Raw genomic sequence first — 8,477 nt, forward strand, 5'->3', positions numbered from 1 at the left:
ACGGGATGGGTCAAGTCAATCACATCATTCTCCTAATGATGTGATCTCGTTAATCAAATGACAACACATGTCTATGATTAGGAAACATAACCATCTTTGATTAATGAGCTAGTCAAGTAGAGGCATACTAGTGACATTAAGTTTGTCTATGTATTCACACATGTATCATGTTTCCGGTTAATACAATTCTAGCATGAATAATAAACATTTATCATGATATGAGGAAATAAATAATAAATTTATTGTTGCCTCTAGGGCATATTTGCTTCAGATACCACGCTGGAGATAGAACTGCACATAAGGTATTCCAATCTGGTTTTTATTGGCCTACTCTCTTCAAAGATGCTCGTAAGTTTGTCTTATCTTGTGATGAATGCCAAAGAATTGGTAATATTAGTAGACGTCAAGAAATGCCTATGAATTATTCTCTTGTTATTGAACCATTTGATGTTTGGGGCTTTGATTATATGGGACCTTTTCCTGCCTCTAATGGTTACACACATATTTTAGTTGCTGTTGATTACGTTACTAAGTGGGTAGAAGCTATTCCAACTAGTAGTGCTGATCATAACACCTCTATTAAGATGCTTAAAGAAGTTATTTTTCCAAGGTTTGGAGTCCCTAGATATCTTATGACTGATGGTGTTTCACATTTTATTCATGGTGCTTTCCGTAAGATACTTGCCAAGTATGATGTTAATCATAGAATTGCATCTCCTTATCACCCGCAGTCTAGTGGTCAAGTAGAGTTGAGTAATAGAGAGCTCAAATTAATTTTGCAAAAGACTGTGAATAATCTAGAAAAAATTGGTCCAAAAACTTGATGATGCATTATGGGCCTATAGAACTGCATATAAAAATCCTATGGGTATGTCTCCGTATAAGATCATTTATGGAAAAGCATGTCACTTACCTCTAGAACTTGAACATAAAGCATATTGGACTATTAAAGATATCAACTATGAATTCAAACTTGCCGGTGAGAAGAGGTTATTTGATATTAGCTCACTTGATGAATGGAGAACCCAAGCCTATGAGAATGCCAAGCTATTCAAAGAAAAAGTTAAACGCTGGCATGACAAAAGGATACAAAAGTGTGAGTTTAACATAGGTGATTATGTGTTATTATTCAACTCTCGTTTAAGATTTTTTGCAGGAGAACTTCTCTCTAAATGGGAAGGTCCTTACGTTATCGAGGAGGTCTATCATTCCGGTGCCATAAAAATCAACAACTTCGAAGGCACAAGTCCCAGGGTGGTGAACGGTCAAAGAATTAAACACTATATCTCAGGTAATCCTATCAATATTGAAACTAACATTATTGAGACCGTAACTCCGGAGGAATACATAAGGGACACTTTCCAGAACGTTTCAGACTCCGAAAAGGAATAGGTATGTGGTACGGTAAGTAAACCGACTCCAAAACAATTCTAATGGCAATTTTTATCCGTTTTGGAATATTTAAGAATTTTGGAAAGAAAGAAGTAGTCCGGGAAGGACACGAGGCCTCCACGAGGGTGGAGGGCGCGCCCACCCTTCCTGGGCGCGCCCCCCTGTCTTGTGGCCACCTCGTGTGCCTCCTGGACTTTGTTTTCTTGCATGTTACGTATTTTGGTCGATAAAAATTCATTATATAATCTCCCAAAAGTTTTGACCACCGTATCACGCAATTATCCCCTATTTTCGTTTCGAGCTGTTTCTGTTACAGATCTAGAGCAATATGTCGTCCCAGGATTCGGAAGGGGAGAGCTATGTGGCTGACAACCTTGCAGACCCTAAGGACTATGGGGACTTGGAGCATGGTGGCTAGACCACTGAAGAAGAGGAAGACTATGAGCCTAAGGGAAAGGAGGAAACTAGTTCAGACGAAGATGAAGCCCCATTGCCTCAACCTGGGGACATGCACGTGGAGTTTAAAAAGTCAAGCCTCCCTGATAGAACAAAGAAGCCAAAGATCGAGTTTATCCCTTTCCGTCTCTTGCAGGAAAATAAACAGGAACTATGCAAAAGAATATTAAGTCTTGAGCAAGAGATCGATGACCTAAAGGAGCAAAATATTATCCTCAAGCGTAAATTGAGGAACAAGCCTACATCATCACCACCTCCATCACCTCCGAGGACATAATCACATGGGTATGGGCACTCCCCTTACACTACAAAAAATACACTTCCGTGATGATACGTGTTTGTCACAGTAGGTCGCGTTTTTTGTCATGCATGTACATCCATGACGATTTTATGACAGAATCAAGATAGTCATACCTGTGCTATCGTAGAAGTGTTCCATGACATTACCAAAATTATCATCACGGAAGTGTCCACTTCCATGATGAAAATCGCGTGTCACAGAAGTGCTTTCGTCAAGGGTGACCGACACGTGGCATCCACCGTAACGGAACACCGTTAAGCTATCGGGTCGGGTTTTGGATCCGATAACCCGTTAACAGCCCCTACCAATGGGCATTTTCCACATGAAAAATCACCATTGGCTGGAGGAAACACGTGTCGGCTCATCGTTGGGACATATGTCATCCACTCATTGGACAGAAGGCGCCTATGATACATCGACACGTGGCACGGCCCAACAGAGGCCCATTCCTGTGAAAAGGCCGGCCCGTTTGACTTGGTCAAAAGGTGGCGGGTCAGCCCATGGAAAGCCTGTTAACGGCCTGTTCGCATATAGCCCATTTACAGCCCGCTAACCCAAGGCCCGTTATGCCCTATCCAAATTAGGCCCAGTAGCGTCATGTCGGCCATCCAATATGATTCCAGCCCGTTTTCACTTCTGGCCCATGACGTCTTTTGGCCCATATGAGGCCCTTTGTAACTATTGGCCTATTAACGGCCTGTGGTGAAACTGGCCCGTAATGAACAGTGTATCACTTTACACCCATTAACGGCCCGTGGTGAAACTGGCCCGTAATAAACAATGTATCACCTTAAACCCATTAACAGTCCGTTATTCCGCTGGGACATTTCCAGCCCATGTTATCTTTCAGCCTTCTCAGAGCCCATTTATTGTTGGGCTCATTTCCAGCATACGTTTACTTACGGCCCGTTACTGTCATTTTCTGCTTGTGGGCCAAATCCAGCCCGTGGTTACAGTCGGCCCGTTTGTGGTCCGTTAATACGTTGGGCCGTTTTCATAGCGTCATCAAATACGACCTATTAACGATGGCCCGTTATGGTCGGCCCATGAATGGATGATTCCAACTCTAGCCCGTTTACAGCCATAATGCGGTCTGTTTGGCCCATGTTTGGCCAATCGATCATACGGCCCGTATAAGGCCCATTGATGATATGGCCCGCAAAAGGCCCATTGTTTCTATGGCCTCTAGAAGGCCCATTGTTTCTATGGCCTGTAGAAGGCCCACTATTTCTACGGCCAGTAGGAGGCCCAGTGTCACTACAGTAAATATTAGCCCATGGTTATTGTGGCCTAGTTTTAAAAAATAGGTTATTGCAGCCACTAGCAAACCGCGGAAGAAAAACTGCAATGACTACAAGCAAACAAATAAACAAGACAACAAGGAAATAAATAAGCAAGCAACTAACGCTAGGCTATCACGGATATTACACATATTACATCCACTAGGCATCAAAGTTCGCCACCAGTGCAAATATAGGGAACAAAGCAGCATATCATATACACTGGTTGTCAAAGTTGGCGACCAGCGCAAATAAACGCCGCAGCAAAACAAATCCAGAACTCAAACCACTTCAGAAGATCTCAAGAAACAATATACTGGGTACCCATAATGCTGGCAAGATGCTTAGCAAGCTTATTAACTTTCTCTTGTTTGGCGCTTAAATCCTCCAGCGCTTGCTGTTGCACCAAGAAATATGCATCTGAATTCTGCAGGGACTTCCTTAGTTGTGACTCAAGAAGATGAACTGATTTAGGCAGCGAGTTTGAAGAGCTTGTGCCAACAGTAGTGGCCAGTAACTCGAACACTACATCAAGACATGACTTTTGGGTTCTCTCACTATCGTCAAGATAGTTTTTATCAGCTTTCTTGGAGACCAACATGGATGTCTCACTATCTTGAACCTTATCTGCATTACTTCCTTTACCATTGGATAACGCGGTACTGTTCTCCAATATTTTGTCCGCATTCTAAAAGAGAAACAAGCAGACACATCACATGTTTACCATGTTGTATATGAAACTCATTTTGGTAAATGAGTTCAGTAGGAAAGTGGACAGGATACCAGCATGAAACAAACATATATCTATGTACCATGGTCACTTTATGGTCTATATCATTCTAGTTTTTGTTGCCAAATCAAGATAGAGACACAGTTCAAATAATATTTGTTCAAGAAAAAGCAGAATAGACAGAATATAAGTGTGGGTAACTATAGAGAAATAACAACACTTGTAATGTGCATGACATGAGAACATAACTATTTATTCAATTGAAACTGAAATCAACATAGAGCAGGTTACAACAACAAACCAGTTAAAGAAATAGGTTTAAAAATACCTGTTGCGCCATTGGAGTTTCAATTCCATCCTTCAAATTTGAAAATAGTTGGTATGAGTAAATACAATAATGCAAGAGCAAAGGAGTATGAACCATAGCTACAGAACCTAACCTGAGAACAAATCTTCTTCTCCTTTAAGCGTTGAGTTGGGATTCGGAGTGGTGGTCCTCGTGCTTTGGGCACTGCAGTTCCCTTACTAACTGCTTGTGTTTGGGTGCTCTGTGGTGGAGACGGTGCTGTGTCAACTGGAACTGGGTTACTATCTGCCGGGGTTGGGGTTAGAAGGGGTGTAGCTGGTTCTCTGTCCAACTGGGTAGGGGTACAATCTGCAAGAGTCTGGGTTATGTGTGGTGGATCTGGTCCTTGGGCAAGTACAACTGTGGTTCTATCTGCATCAACTGGTAGCACTATCTTTTCTAAAGACTGTGTTGTTACTCCCTTAGATACTGCCATCACACTCTCCATTTCAAATGGCTGATAAACAAGAAAAGTAATTGAAAGTATAGACATTGTATGATAGACAGGTGCAATGGATAGTGGGGAACAAAAGAGGGCATGAAATAATTCATATTTATGTTGTCTAACCAAACAGGATAGCATGACACAATTTCACATATATGATGGCTAACTAAACAGGATAGCATGGCACAATTTCACATTATGATGGCTAACTAAAAAAGATGGAAAGACATAGTTCAAAATATGAGACTATGTAAATAGGATGACATGACATAACTATATAATGTGTTTATTAAATAGGTTGGCATGCCATAATTCACATACATTCACGGATAGAATGCCATAATTCAAAATATGATGACTGTAAACACTAAACAGGATGAGATGATATAACTATATGATGTCTTTATTAAATGGGTTGCCATGCCATAATTCAGATAGATGATGTGTATGTACTATGTGAACATGATGGCATGATATAATTCAAATATATGATTTATATAGTAAGCAAGTAAGAAGATGGCAATCCATATATGATGTAAGAACTAAGCAATGCAAGACAACATGCATGACATGGGTAATATAACCCTGCCAAGTTTGAGCATAGACCTCAGGGGGGAAATAGGACTGGTCATCAGTCTCTGAATCCTCCTCTTAGGAGCTCTCTGTAACCAGCAAGATGTCTGCTTCAGCAGGTAGCATTGTCTGCTCTGAATACCTTGTTTTCACTCCAGATACTTCCATCACCGCTTCAAATGGCTGATGCACAGGAAGAGTAGTTGAATATACAAACATTGTCGACAAATGGAACACGTAATACAAAAAATGATAGTATGATATAATTCACATACATGATGATTGGCTAAACAACATGGCATTGCATAATTCACATATATAATGCCTTCGCAACAAGATAGCATTGTATAATTCACATATATAATGTCTTGCAAAAAGATGGCAATGCATAATTCACATATATGGTAATTAGACACTGAACAGGTGGCATTCACACAAAGCATGTCTAAACTAATCAAATGACATAGCAATGCGAGACACCATACGCATGATATGAGCAACATAACCCTGCCAAGTTAGAGCATACACCTCGGGGGGGGGGATAGGACTGGTCATCTGTCTCTGAATCCTCCTCTGAGGAGCTATCCGTAACCAGCGAGATATGTGCTTCGTCAGATAGCATAGTCTGCTCTGAAGACCTTGTTTTCACTCCAGAATTTTCCATCACCGTGTCAAATGGCTGATGCACATGAAGAGCAGTTGAATGTACTAACATTGTTGACAAATGTAATATGTAACAGAAAAAAAGGATGGCCTGATATAATTTACATATAAGATGACTGGCTAAGCAGGATGGCATTGCAAAATTCACATATATGATGCCGGGCTAAACAATATGGCATTGCATAATTCACATAAATGATGAATAAACTAAACAGATGGCATTCGCACAAAGGATGTCTAAACTAAGTAGATGACATATTTGATGTATAAAGTAAGCAATGCAAGACACCATATGCATGATTTAACCAACATCAGCATGCAAGTTAGAGCGAAGACCTCAGGGGGTAAATAGGAGTTGTCTTCTCCTTCTGAATCCCCCTCAGAACATATATCTTCCTCTCAATTACAATCCGAAATGCGTGGAGGGGGGCTGCCTTTGCGCCTACCATGGAGCGACGTCTGCATGAAATTTATTGCCACACAAGGCTCGTCTCTTTTGCTCTACATGTTCAGTTCCATTGTTTACAATAACTGTCATGCATAGGAATAAAACATAGTGAGATTATGTAAGGAGTGCATGCAGAAAACCAGAGTGATGGTAGCAACCTGTGGATAGACCCAAAACCAATAATAGTAGGCAGATAATGGCTTCAGTTAAAAAATATAGATAATGGCTTCTTTACTGTTTGTTTCCCAGCCAACATGAAACTCATAGTAGACACCGGACATTAACCAGATAGTAGATAAATACTATTGATAGCAGCCCCGATATGTACCCCACAACCATTTAAAAACTCAAGTTTGACCATTAGTTTGGAGCTGACTCAGAGTCTAATCTGTGAACAGAATGATAAAGTAGCATGTAATATTAAGCGATGCATAATGTAAGAAGACACGAAAGAGTGCGATCTCTCTTGCGGACCCGTGTAGTCCTTGAGGTCATCTGCTCGGTTGATGATGGTAATGCAGTTTTCATGGCTGCTAGCGGCGGGGAAGAAGATCTGAGGCGGCGAAAGACAGTCTGGAGGCCGGACCCCTGCTGTGCTAGACCCTTCTGTCATTGGAGCAGCTGAGCTGGGGTGGACGACGATGCAGCAGGAGCGGGACAAACCATGCAAGGTTTTGTTTGACAACTATCTGTAAGAGAAGTAATTCTGTAAGGGCTCATTTGAATTGGAGGATTCCAACAATGCAGGGATAGGAAATAGACAGGAATAGGATAGGAATGCACCTGCAAAATAGAGAATTTTAAAACACACGATTTCTGCCAATCTGGGTGTTTGATTCACAACAATTGGAAGAACAAGGGATGCAAAGAAACATGGTGAGATAAGTCAAACCACAAGAAAATGTACGGTTATAATGCTATTATGCTACTATATCTTAGTCTTGTGCTTCATGAATAGGAATTTGAAAAGGAGGACAAGTGAATATTAAAATTCCTACATTTTCTCTTCCAAGGAGACACTAAAGGAACAAATCCGTGTGCTCAGTGGACAATATATATAGTGTGTAGAGTAAAAAAGAGATGCAACAAGTGTACAACCTCTTTGGCGAAGCCATGTCGATCTCAGCGTGATTGGGTTGGCCGGTGAGGATGCTCTGGCTGACTTTGCTGTCGGAGGAGGGGAAGAAGATCTTAGGCGTCTGGAGATGGAGCCCGAGATACTGCCTGTGATGGAGGGTTTCGTTGTTGGAGCAGCTCAGGTGAGTTGTACGATGCCGAGGCTGAAGCAGGACAAGAGAGACAACAAACAGCCTTAACCTGAGTGGAATTCTAATAGCATCTCCAATACATGATGTAAAATACATGATGACAAAGTGCTAGATGTAAAATACATCAACCACTCATCTCTGAACTTAACTGTCGAAACTGAATTAACTGTCGAAACAAAAATTAACTGTCGAAACTGAACTTAACTGTCGAAACTGAATTTTGCTGTCAAAACTGAATTTTGCTGTCGAAACTGAACGCACTAGCAAGGTGAGGCTACACGTTGGTCGACTGACTTTTTCATCTCTGGCCAGTCGATTTTGCAGCTGTTGGATACGAAATCGAGGGCCTGAGATTCATCTTCAACCTCCACCCCCCTGAGCCGCCAACCACCACCGGCCAAACAGCAGCCCCCCGCTGCCCGCGGCCGGCGGTGCACCGCCCGCCCGCCCCGGAAACACTCCCCACCGCCGGTCCGCCGCCGCCCCGGCCATCCCTCTAGGCCCCCCCGTGCCGAGATTTTTCTCCGGCGATCCCCACGCCACCGCCCGGCAACGCCCCGCCACCGTCGGCGACC

The sequence above is a fragment of the Triticum dicoccoides genome, chromosome 6B (assembly GCF_002162155.2).
Source record: "Triticum dicoccoides isolate Atlit2015 ecotype Zavitan chromosome 6B, WEW_v2.0, whole genome shotgun sequence".
Taxonomy (NCBI): Eukaryota; Viridiplantae; Streptophyta; class Magnoliopsida; order Poales; family Poaceae; genus Triticum; species Triticum dicoccoides.